This window comes from Pinus tabuliformis, chromosome 2_1 (assembly GCF_031772625.1).
Source record: "Pinus tabuliformis cultivar Carrire ecotype Pingquan chromosome 2_1, CPIR1, whole genome shotgun sequence".
Lineage (NCBI taxonomy): Eukaryota > Viridiplantae > Streptophyta > Pinopsida > Pinales > Pinaceae > Pinus > Pinus tabuliformis.
This window is the reverse complement of record NC_142299.1, coordinates 492,115,912-492,128,002: the sequence shown is the minus strand read 5'-3', so window position 1 is coordinate 492,128,002 and position 12,091 is coordinate 492,115,912.

Sequence of the window (12,091 nt, the reverse complement as noted above, 5' to 3'; positions counted from 1 at the left end):
GCAGAATTCGGCGAAACACCAATGCCTTTCTTACCTCAAGCTTTCCATCAAACATATGAATGGAGTGACCTTGCTGGCGGATGTGGACCAGGGACAGCAAGTTTCTCTTGAGCTGTGGGAGATATAGAACATGATCCAGAAGAAAGTCTGGAAGACCAGGCAGTTTAAGCCTGACTGTGCCAAGCCCTGATGGCTTGATTTTTGATTGATCTGCAAAGTATACTGCTCCATCAACATTATCAGTGAAATCTTCAAAAAAATCTTTCCTATGAGTCATATGACAGGTTGCTCCTGAATCAAGCAACCAGTCATTTTTCGAAGAAGTAAGTGAAGCATTAAACAGATCTTCATTTACTCCAATGTTACATTGTGCCTCAATATAGTGAGCGGATTCAGGTGCTTTACCTTTGTCTGTGTCATCAGTTTTACCTTTCTGCTGATTTCTTCTCTGCTCAATCTTTTCCCATGGTAGCTTGCATGTAGAAGCATCATGAGATCCATTTCGTTTGTAGCGAATGCAATGTAAGCCTGCCTTTTCTTCTTGAGGGTGTCTGCCCCCCTGCCTCTGAAATATCTTCTTCTTTCTCTTGAATGCATACTGTAACAAAATATCTCTGCTGATAAAAAAACTTTCCTTACGTTACAGCCTTCAAATCCCTTTAATGTGTTACAGAAGGCATCAGAATTTCATTGAAATATTATAACACTTTGTGCTTCAATACAGCATAAAAACAAACTGTGCAAATGTTCTCACTGATATGACTTTGAATGCTTTTGAAACTGCTTATATAACCCCTTTGAAAAACTTCTTACAATACAAAAACTCAAAACTGCCATCATCGACAGCACAACATCATCTCTCTTGTCATTCTCAAACTTTCGGGACTCATAGTGAGAAAGAATATGCTTAAACAAACTGCGCAATACTGAATCAAACTGCGCATATCTGGAGGTGCTGCTGCCTATTTAAATGCGCCAACAAACAATAATATTTAAAAGCTCTTTCAGATAACCAGCGTGGGAATACTTCAGAATTGGGGGCTTTTACATGTAGGATGCATGAGCGAATAGGAGCAGTTCTTTCTTACAAAAAAATGCAGTCATTCTTACACCATTCTTGCAATAAAATGCAGTCACCATTCTTTTCATAAAACGCAGTCACCATTCTTACAATAAACGCAGTCACCATACTTACAATAAAACGCAGTCACCATACTTACAATAAAACGCAGTCACCATACCATTCAAACACAAGTAGCAGTTCAAATGCACCAGGTTACGATAGCTTCAACGCATCAACGCATCAAGGTAACGGAGCTTCAACGCAGCGTTCCAGGGTAATTGAACTTCAACGCATCAACGCTTCAACGCATCAATGCTTCAGGCTTTTCATTAAGGAGCTTCAACACAGCGTTCCAGGGTTTTTCAGCGAAAATATAAAACTAGGAGATGGCAGCTGTGAATCCGGCCGGAAATAACTTCGACGCCAAGAGCTATGACAAAAACATTTGACTTCATGGAGCAGAACGCGAGAAAGAGAAGCTTTCTTAGGTTTGAAGGTATTTCAAGCGGCTAGGAGGTTTAGAAGAAATCGTAAATATTTCTGTCACCTCTGAGAGCGCCTTCTTTAAAAGATATTTGAAGTACTGACAAAGAAATATTTGAAGAAGCATAATATGAGAGATTGGAGTGCGAGGGTTCGAAACGGCGTTACAAGCTGGACAAGCAACGGGCAGAGGTATTAGATGACATTATGAGGCGCATAGAATGTCAGACAGAGCAGTGCAGGACCAACGTTTAGGCACCAGTTTAATTATGGAATATGAACAGACGCGTTGGCAGTGCTCAGGGCAGAGGAGCGCAGTCTCAGGACAGTGCGCAGTCTCAGGACAGAGGCAGAAACGCTCAGGTATGAGCAGCTCTCAGCAGGAGTTACACTAGGGACCTGTGCTCTGATACCATGTCAGGCCAGGGTAACTCCACATTGAACAAGAGACAAAACTGATTGATATTATTCATTAGGTAACTCATGTTTATATACAAAAATAAAAACGGATCAGTTCATCTTCTAGATGACTGTCCAGTTCACCCATCCGTTTCGGATTAGGTGTCAACAGAGGAGAATGATTCAGAGGAATCATAGTGGGTCTTTGAATCCAGTTGAAGGATCAGAGTGAAGCACTGAAGAGACTGCGATGTGAGAATTCACAGAGGTCAAGCTCAGGAGTGAGTTGAGCAGTGGAAGCGAAAGAATGAAACCTTGAAGAAACCCAAAACCACAGGAAACCATTGCAGAGATAGTGAAGTCAAGAAAAGGGATGAACGGGGAAGCGAGGTGTCAGTACATAGTAACCATTGGATCTTGGAGATCAATGGACAAGTTTGTTAGATGATAAGTAGCCAAGATTAAATCACGTGCATTTGAATCAAGGAATGAACGGTGGATATTAACCAAAAACGCTGGTGGAAGAGGAATCTGGAGGAGCGTCGCAGCCATCGATGGTTGAAGATCTACGGTCATCGGGCATGAACAAGTCTGGACGTTAACCAAGAAGAAAGGTGGGTTTATAAGCGGAAGTGGTATTTTGGGCGAGGTAGAAACCATAAGTGGTAAAAAGGAGTGGTCACCCGATTCCACTAACTGAGCGACACGTAACAATGAAGGAGAGAGAAAAAATTGCTTTTCTGGTGGGTATTCTTTGTGCTTGTTGTCTATCCGAAATCATTGTGAACCATCAGATCCATTGAGTGCAGATCGACGGTGGATGATTGTCGCGCAAGTATTGATTGATCAGGCTAAGCGACAACCGTCGGATCGAGCGCCAGATCAACGGTCCTGATTTGATCAGAGATCGGAGAAAGGTAGGAGTAGCGCTATGGAAATGGCTTGGGAGTGCGGACCCGACGATAATTATAGTTGCGGGTGAATGTTTTTTGAAGTCCGGCTTAAGTTCTCGGTCAGGTTTTTCCCGTGTATTCCAATAGAGTTGAAGTCCTGGGTTAAAGGTAAGCTTATGTGTATTTCTATTAAAAGGGGTATAATAGAAGTAATGCGTGATTGTAGGTTTATGGGTCAAGTCCTCATTAACCAAAGTTAAGAGTGGGTATGGTTATTATGCGAGGCTTAAGGATTAATCAAGGTTAATAAGGGTTAATGAGCCCCGATAGAAAAGACATTAACTAAGGGTTAGACTATGGTTGAATTATGAAATCATTCCGCATAAGACTTGAGTAAGGGGGCCTTAAACCATTCAATAAGAATTGAAGATTAGACTCGTTTGTGAGTTAAATTCCTGGGACAAATGTGCTTATGTATTTTACATGCATACTATGGGTAAGCGGGGGTTACCCTACGTCATTTGGTATCAGAGCAGAATTGTAATTGAAACAAATGGTGTTAAAACAGAACAAAGAAATTCTATGTGAAAGAATTGAGAACAAAGTTATGTTTTAAGATGTTTATGCAGGCAAGGAAGGATCAGATTCTAATTTGACAGAAAGCAGGCACACAGAGGTGATGTGTAGCCGAAATTGCAGATGCAAGAAATAGAGGACAATCCATTCAAGGTACAGGCGGAATGGTGGAACAAGATCATGCAAATATCTTGAAGGTGATGTGATATTCTGTTTTAATTTGATTGGAGAATGTGTGTTTGTACATTGATGCACAGATAACAACAAAAGAAGGTGAGAAGGTTGCAACATCTAGAGCAAGGAGTGCCTGAATTGGTTCCAGAGGAAAGAACCAGGTAAATGCTAAAAAACTGAGCTCAAAAGAGGAGAGAAGCTTAGTAAAGCATATGTAGCAAGGATACTTGTTAATGCAAAGGTATTGTTGTAGTTCACAAAGGTAATTCCACAAAGGATGTGGGTAGAATTGCCAAGGTAATGAAGAAAGTTGGTAAGACTTTCTAAGTGAAAGAAGAAGTGGTCAGAACCAAATATTTCATGGTGATTGAAATACAAGAGGACAGTTGTGTTCTTGAGAAGGTGCAGAAGAGTTGAAGCCTAAAAGGAGCAGAGAGAAGTGCTCAAAGGAGGTTCCACAGATAGAGAACCAAGTGCTTGCCAAAAGACCAAGTACAGAGGAAAGCTTGGTGAGGTAAGTTGCAACAAGGAGGACTTGCTATTGCAGAGGCTCATAGTAAGTGAGTAAGGAGCTCATGAAGATAGAGAAGAAGACGATGGCTATTGATAGTCATAGTAGAGGTTTTGAGGAAGACCACAACAGAAGAAAGATGAAGAAATAGGATGCTAAGGCAAATGGCAAGAGAATGAGTCAAGATGAGCTTGACAAAGAAATTGCAGAGATGAAAGAACAACTCGATGCATTAAGGAGGATACTTGAGGAAAGCCAGAAACTAGGTTGGGTCTTGAGGAAGAAGTTAGTAAAGTGGCATAAGTTGCAGAGAAGGCTACAACAGAGGCAAGTAAGGTGGCTGATGGAAAAACTCAGAGAAGCTGAGTTGGAAATGAAAATGGAAGTGTCCATTTATGAAGCAGAACATGGTAAAGTTCTGGGAGGAAATGAAAACTTGAAGACTGAAAATTCAAGTGAGGCCAAAGGGTCACATGGTTTTAAATCTAATAATTTGTGTATATTTGCAGGTGAAACATGTAAAGAAGGACAATTTGCTGATATTGTCATAAAGGAGGAAGAAGACAAGCAGAATCTAAATTTTGTTCTAGAAGAAGATGAGATGGATAAGTCTCATATACAGTTGGGGAAAGATATCAAGCAACCAAGTGAAGGGCTTGAGGAGATTGACAAGGAGACCATCGAAGAATTCTGAGTCATAAAGAGAACTTGGAACAGCAAGGAGATATGTGGCTGAAACATCAAGTGGGACCACAGGGTCTTATGTTTTTAAGATTGCTAGTTTGACTGTGGATGCAGAACAAATGCAAAAAAATATTAATGCAGATGGTGAGACAAGGATAGCTCTTGGAGAAGGTAAACAACAAGAGATTAAAGGAAAACTTGAAGAAGAGACTATGTTAGCTGAAAACATAGTAAAGGATCACTAGTTCATCATGATGATAGGTACAGTGGAAATAACCATGGAAGCCGTTGAGACAGTGAGTAAAAAAGGAGGACATTTACTGAAAGATGTTAAGAAGGAAGAAACCTATGCAAAGGATTTAAGCTTGGGAGAAAGGACATCTGATGATTGGTCACTAAAAAAGGAGGGTTTTGCAGAGGATGAGAAATCTTTTGAAGCTGTCCAAAGTATGGAAAAGTATCTTTCAGAAGATGAATACTCTAGAGTAAAGGATAAGGGAGAATATCTCTTGAATGAGGAAGGCAGTGACTTATTACAGCAGAAAGAACTTAGTAATGAAACTGTTACCACATAGGGACGATTTCTTGTGGGAAAAAGAGATGAAGTTCAGTTTGAAGAACTGATATGTGAAACAACAATTGAAACTATTGAGCCTTGTAATTTTCAAGCTGACAATTCGTTTATAAATGCAGGGATTATAAGTGATGATGAAGTACTTGCGAAGTGTAACAAAGAAACTGCATTGCTGGAGTATTTGCTAGGAAATTCAGAGTATGACAGTGTGATTGCATTGCTGGAGTATTTGTTGGGAAATTCAGAGTATGACAGTGTGATTGCAGAGGAAGAAGTTCACTACAGTGGACAAGCGCAGAAAGACATCATTAGAGCAGATGGTGTGGAGGAGAGACTAGTTAACAGTCTTATGAATTCTTTTGAGAATTCAAAACAACATACTGATGTGCTGACAGAGGAGAAAGAAACAGAGCAACAAACTAAATTGTTGCCAAAGGAAGATAAGGCACAGAAGCCTTATGTTTTTAATTTTAACAAGTGTTTTGTGAGTGCAGGTTTAGTTGCAGATGGTGGAGGAAATTTGGCACAGATGAGAAACCAAATAAAGATGAAAGAAGAAGATTATGTGGAAGAATTTAATCCATGGAAAATAGATGCTCAATTGCTGGAGTAAATGCTAGAAAGTCATGATTCAGCACAAACACAAATAATCATGAAAGAGTGTAAGAATGAAAGAGAGGCAGTAAGCGTAGGAGTCAAAGCAAAAGTTGGAGGAAGAGCAAGAGAAAAAGTAGAAGAAAAAGTAAACCAACAACTACAAAGTGAAAGTAACCAACAACGGTTTGAAGAGTTAGTGGATAACAGCAACAACCTAAAGCAAAGAGAAAGAGGAAGAAGTAAGAGGCAGAATATGGACCAGTCCAAGGATGAACTGGAAACAGAGATTGAAGAATTATGGCAATTGATGATGAAACAGTCCATGTGGAGGAAATTGATAGCAGCAAGAAGGATGATCAATCAGAACTTGAACCTAATTGACAAGGAGAGGAATATGAAACAGAATACAACAGACATACAACAACAACAAAGGTGCAAGGCATTTGGGCAGCTACAAACTAAAGTTTGGGACCCTGGAGGTTTTCTATCAACTTATGAAGACACATGATCAGGAGATCATGAATATTTTCTACTTTGGGAGTCTGATGCTGGAGAATTCAACCCAAGGAAAATCATTGTATTCTAGTAGACATAGGGGGTCTTGTATTTTCAAGGAAGTTGGATTCTTATGTATGTAATCATTAATGTTTAAGTGATTAGAATAGGAATTAATTAGATATTGTGAGGATGTTTGTAAATGCTCTCGAATGAAGGAGAACATGAGTGGTTAATAATGACGAGAGAGTTAGAAGTCAATTATAACTCTTAAGGTAGGTTCATGATTCGAGGAACTAGAGAGGATTATTAGGGATTAACTGGAGTTAGAAGTGGACTTAGAGGAAATTTAGGAGTTAGTTCAGTAGATTAAGGATCTGAACCAGAATTAGTTCAACAGAACCTTTCCGGTATAAATATAAGCCTATGGGCAGAGTGTAAGGAGGAGGCCACTGATATTGAAGATCAGGCCTGAGAGGCAAAGAGTCTCGATATGTAATTAGTTGTTCATATTTATAAATACAGAGGTTAATTTCAAACTTGTATAAGTGTGTTTTGAGTGTTGAATTATAGTGAATCAGAATTCTATAATAGTTGTGTGCAGGCAGAATTCGGCAAAACATATAGAGGTGAATGGTTCAGAGGAATCATAGTGGGTCTTTGAATCCAGTTGAAGGATCAGAGTGAAGCTCTGGAGAGACTATGATGTGATAATTCACAGAGGTCAAGCTCAGGAGTGAGTTGAGCAGCGGAAGCGGAAGAATGAAACCCTGAAGAAACCCAAAACCACATGAAACCATTGAAGAAATAACGAAGTCAAGAAAAGGGACGAACGAAGAAGTGAGGTGTCAGTACATAGTAATCGTTGGATCTCGGAGATCAATGGACGAGTTTGTCAGAGGATAAGTGGCCAAGATTAAATCGTGTAGATTCGAATCAAGGAATGAACGGTGGATATTATAACTAGAAACGCTGGTGGAAGAGGAATCTGGAGGAGCGTCACAACCGTCGATGGTTGGAGATCTACGGTCATCGGGCATGAACAAGTTTGGACGTTAACCAAGAAGAAAGGCGGGTTTATAAGCGAAAGTGGTATTTCAGGTGAGGTAGAAACCATAAGTGGTAAAAAGGAGTGGTCACCCAATTCCACTAACCGAGCGACACGTAGCAGCGGAGGAGAGAGAGAAAACCACTTTTTGGGCGGGTATTCTCCATGCTTGTTGTCTACCCGAAATCGTTGTGAACCATCAGATCCATTGAGTGCAGATCGACGGTGGAGGATTGTCGCGCAAGTATTGATTGATCAGGCTAAGCGACAACTGTTGGATCGAGCGCCAGATCAACGATATTGATTTGATCGGAGATCAGAGAAAGGTAGGAGCAGCGCTACGGAAGTGGCTCGGGAGTGCGGACCTGACGATAATTATAGTTGCGGGTGAATGTTTTTTGAAGTCCGGTTTAAGTGCTTGGTTGGGTTTTTCCCATGTATTCTGATAGAGTTGAAGTCTCGGGTTAAAGGTAAGCTTATGTGTATTTCTATTAAAAGGGGTATAATAGAAATAATGTGTGGTTGTAGTTTTATGGGTTAAGTCCGCATTAACCAAAGTTAAGAGTGGGTATGGTTATTATGCTAGGCTTAAGGATTAATCAAGGTTAATAAGGGTTAATGAGCCCCAATAGAAAGGACATTAACTATGGGTTAGACTCTAAGTCACCTGACACGGGGATTCGGGATTCGTAGGATACGGGGATTCGAGAGTCGGATTCAGACACGTTGACCCCCCGGAACAAGACACATAGGATTCATTATCTATATATATATATATATATATATATATTAATGATACAAATTCATTGATTTCAAACATAGATCATTTAGATGTTAGTTTTACTATTTACAAAGTAAGTTAGTAATAGTAACATTATAGCAATTAGCATGCATAGTACATACCAAATTCAAATACATGTCACATAAAATGATAAATCATGATACATAAATGAAAGACAACTTACAGGTACAGGATAGTAAGATAAAGATACTGACAACTGTAGTTTTCTCATTAAGTCATCAAATCAAAATGTGTTACATAGGTAGTGCAATGGCAATGCCGCAATGGCAAACAGAAATAGAAAATATAGAACAACTACAGGTATACAAGCCTCAAGGTAATAGGTAGCCCATGACTCATGAGTCAACAATCCTCATAGTCATCATCAAAATCAGCATCAATGTCCTCATCATCATGGCCACCACTACTCTCCTTTGCATCCTCCTCCTCCCTTGTATCCATAGTCGCCTTTGCATCTGCTGGTGTGGAGGATGACCCCTCGAAAATATCACCATCATCAAATCTAACAGGCTCTAGCATTGGATCATTGAGATCCATGTTGGCCAATGCCAACTCAACACTATTGTCCAGACCCATATCATCAGGAAAGACATCCCACATCTTTGTCTTTCCCCTCAACCACTCTTCCCTCTGCTTGTAAATAAGACGAAGGTTGGTTTGCACATACACAATTGTCTCTGCGCTAGACTGCTCAAGCCTGCTCTTCTTCACACTATACAAATTCCCATATGTGCTCCAATTCCTCTCGCAACAAGAGGATGAAGTCACCTGAGAGAGGAGCCTCATGGCTAACTGCTGAAGAGGAGGGCTTGTTGCCCCATGATTTTCCCACCAAGAATAGGGCTTCTTAGCCCCCCTTTCTCTAATCACATCATATCCTACAAATTGACCAGTGCCAGTGGAAAAATCTGCAAAGGCATCCTCCACCTCATCAAGGGATGCTCTATCCTGGAAAACCCGCCTGAATGCATCTTTCCTCCCCTGTGATATTTCACCATCCATGTGAGGAGGGAATCTGTGGGAAGGTCCACCATTCAACCACTCATAGCTGTAGTATTTTGGGTTCAATGAGTGAGCCAAACAATGTAAAGGTGTGCAATTCTTGTCCCATATGCTGACAAGAATATCTTGTATAGTACCACAGAAGGCCTCTGGTAATGTCTCATACTCGGGGCACTTTGTAGAATAATGCTCCTCATAGACTCAATCATGGAATCCCATCCCTCATAAACCTCTCCTAGGATGGGTTTGTCTGTATCTGCAAATCAAAGCAAATAAATGATAGGGTCCATGATTTGAATAATTAGATCTACCCTCTTCCACCAAGCATCATCTAGCACTATGTCCTTCACTCTTTTAGTGGCTACTTGATCTGTCTTTCTCCAAAAAGACCAAAACTCAGAAATAACCATGGCCCCAAGAGCGGTCTTGACCTCCCTCAACCTCTTCAACATCATGAATGAAGAGGAAAACTGTGTATCAACAATCTTCAACAATGATAGATTGTTGTACTCCTTGTAGATAGTGAGGGAATTTGTATGATTTTGCACAAAGTTACAGATATGTCGTGCATCCTCAATAATGTTACCAATCCAAAGCACATTAGAAGCAATGGATTTCAGTGCTAAGTTCAATGAATGGACAATGCAAGGTGTCCAAAACACTTGTGGATATTTAGCTTCCACAATCATGCCAGCAGCCTTGTAAACAGATGCATTATCTATAATGATTTGCACACAAGAATCAACACTTACATCTTCAATAACCTTAATAAATAACTCACTCATAAATTGGGCATCCTTGTATTCTCCAAGTGCATCCACTGCTTTCAAGAAAACTGGACCATTCAAGGAAGACACCATGAAGTTGATGATTGGGTGTCGTGCTGGATCTGTCCATCCATCAGAAATAATGCTAACCCCAAATGTTGGCGATGATGCTTTAATAGGCTCAAGCATTTTTTGCACCTCTTTTTTTGCCTTCGTCAACAATGTGGTTCTAAGCTTCTCAGAACTAGGAGGCACATACCATGATGGAGACCCGTGAGTTAGATCTCGACACATCTCAATAAATAGAGGTGAGTGTGCAACATTAAATGATATGAAGTTTTGATAGAAAAAGAAGGCAATGGTGAGATCAAGCTCTTCCCGTTTCTCTTTTTGAAAAATTTTGTCCATTGGACCAAGTGTAATTGCTCTTCTTTTTGCTACTTGTCCCCCAATAGAACTCTCAAATGGAAATTTGGTGGTGCCTTTATTCAAAAATGGAAGGGGGTCTTCATTTTTTGTTTTTCTTGATTTTGCAGCCACATTTTCCATACCAACAGTGAACTCCTTTACCATTTCTTTCTTCTTTTGTAAAGGAACAGCTTTACAAACTCCAATTCCATAACCTAGTAAAGCCAACAAATGGCCTTTCACACGGTAATATGTGCTTTTGAAAGAAATGTGGCAAAAGTTGCATCTCCATTGCACATTGCCTCTTCCCTTCCCCTTGGTGCTTGTACCATCCTCTCTTGTGACATATTTCCACAAGGGATATTTCTCAATGCTATCTTTAGGTCCACCTCTTCCCTCAACATTACTTGCAGCAGAATTTGATGATATTGGGGGAGGAGGGGCATCTCCAATGGAGACATTCTTCCCCTTCCTTTGCCCCCTAACTGCTGCCTTTGATTGAGCCATGAATACTGTCAAAAAAAAAAACATGCACAAATTTGTAAAAAATATTCATATACAAATTGCTGTAATAGAAATGCAAAAAAATAGAGATCAAATGCACTTACCTGGTGCTTGAATCTCCTTGCCGAATGATTCACACCCTTAGCTCCTTGCCCACAGCTTAATGTATGCAAAACTGAAAGAGAGAAATGGTAAAACACTGAAAGAACAACACCTTTTTATGCCTGCGGGTTCCATTTTTTGGGGATTCGAATCCCAAAATTGGGACACGTTGTGTCCTAATGGGATTCATACGTGTCCCATTCTGGGATTCGAATCCCCAGCGAATTGTGTCCGATTCGTGGGATTCGGACACGCAGGCTATTTCCAGCGAATCCGGTTTCATAAGTTAGACTATGGTTGAATTATGAAATCATTCCGCATAAGACTTGAGTAAGGGGGACTTAAACCATTCAATAAGAATTGAATATTTGACTCCTTAGAGAGCTAAAATTCCTGGGATAGATAGGATTTATGCATTTAACATGCATATTGTGGGTAAAGCGGGGGTTGGTAGTTAGATATTAAAGGGGTATATGACATTTCCTATCTATGAGTAAGTGATGAAGGTTTACAATTTTTCTTTTTGAATTTCAGATATTTTAAGAGGAAACACTTAATTAGTAATTTCATATATATATATAGAAAAAATTTAATGTGGTAGTTCAATTTAGCTGTGAAAATGAAGTGTTATATATTAAATGTAGCATGCAAAGGGTTAAGGACTTTTTTTGGGTCATCCATTTTGTTGACGCAACCTCTCTTGTTTGTGCAGGAATGAAGTGCCTCTCACATGGCGGATTGGTTATCGTAAGACCTTGTACTAAAAACAGTGGAATGCTCATTTATGACCTCATTATAGGTCACTACTTTGGGATGGCGAAAACTTGGAGTTTGCAGTACACTTGGCTATTGCCAAGGAATTTGCAGACGACATGTTTTAATTATGGTGGTCATTACCTCATACAAATAGTTATTTATATGAACTTCTTCGTTGGCTTGAGGTGGCAGAAAAATGGTTATCATGTGGTCGACGTTCTTCAGTTGCAGAGGTTATGTTGATGTTCGTGTC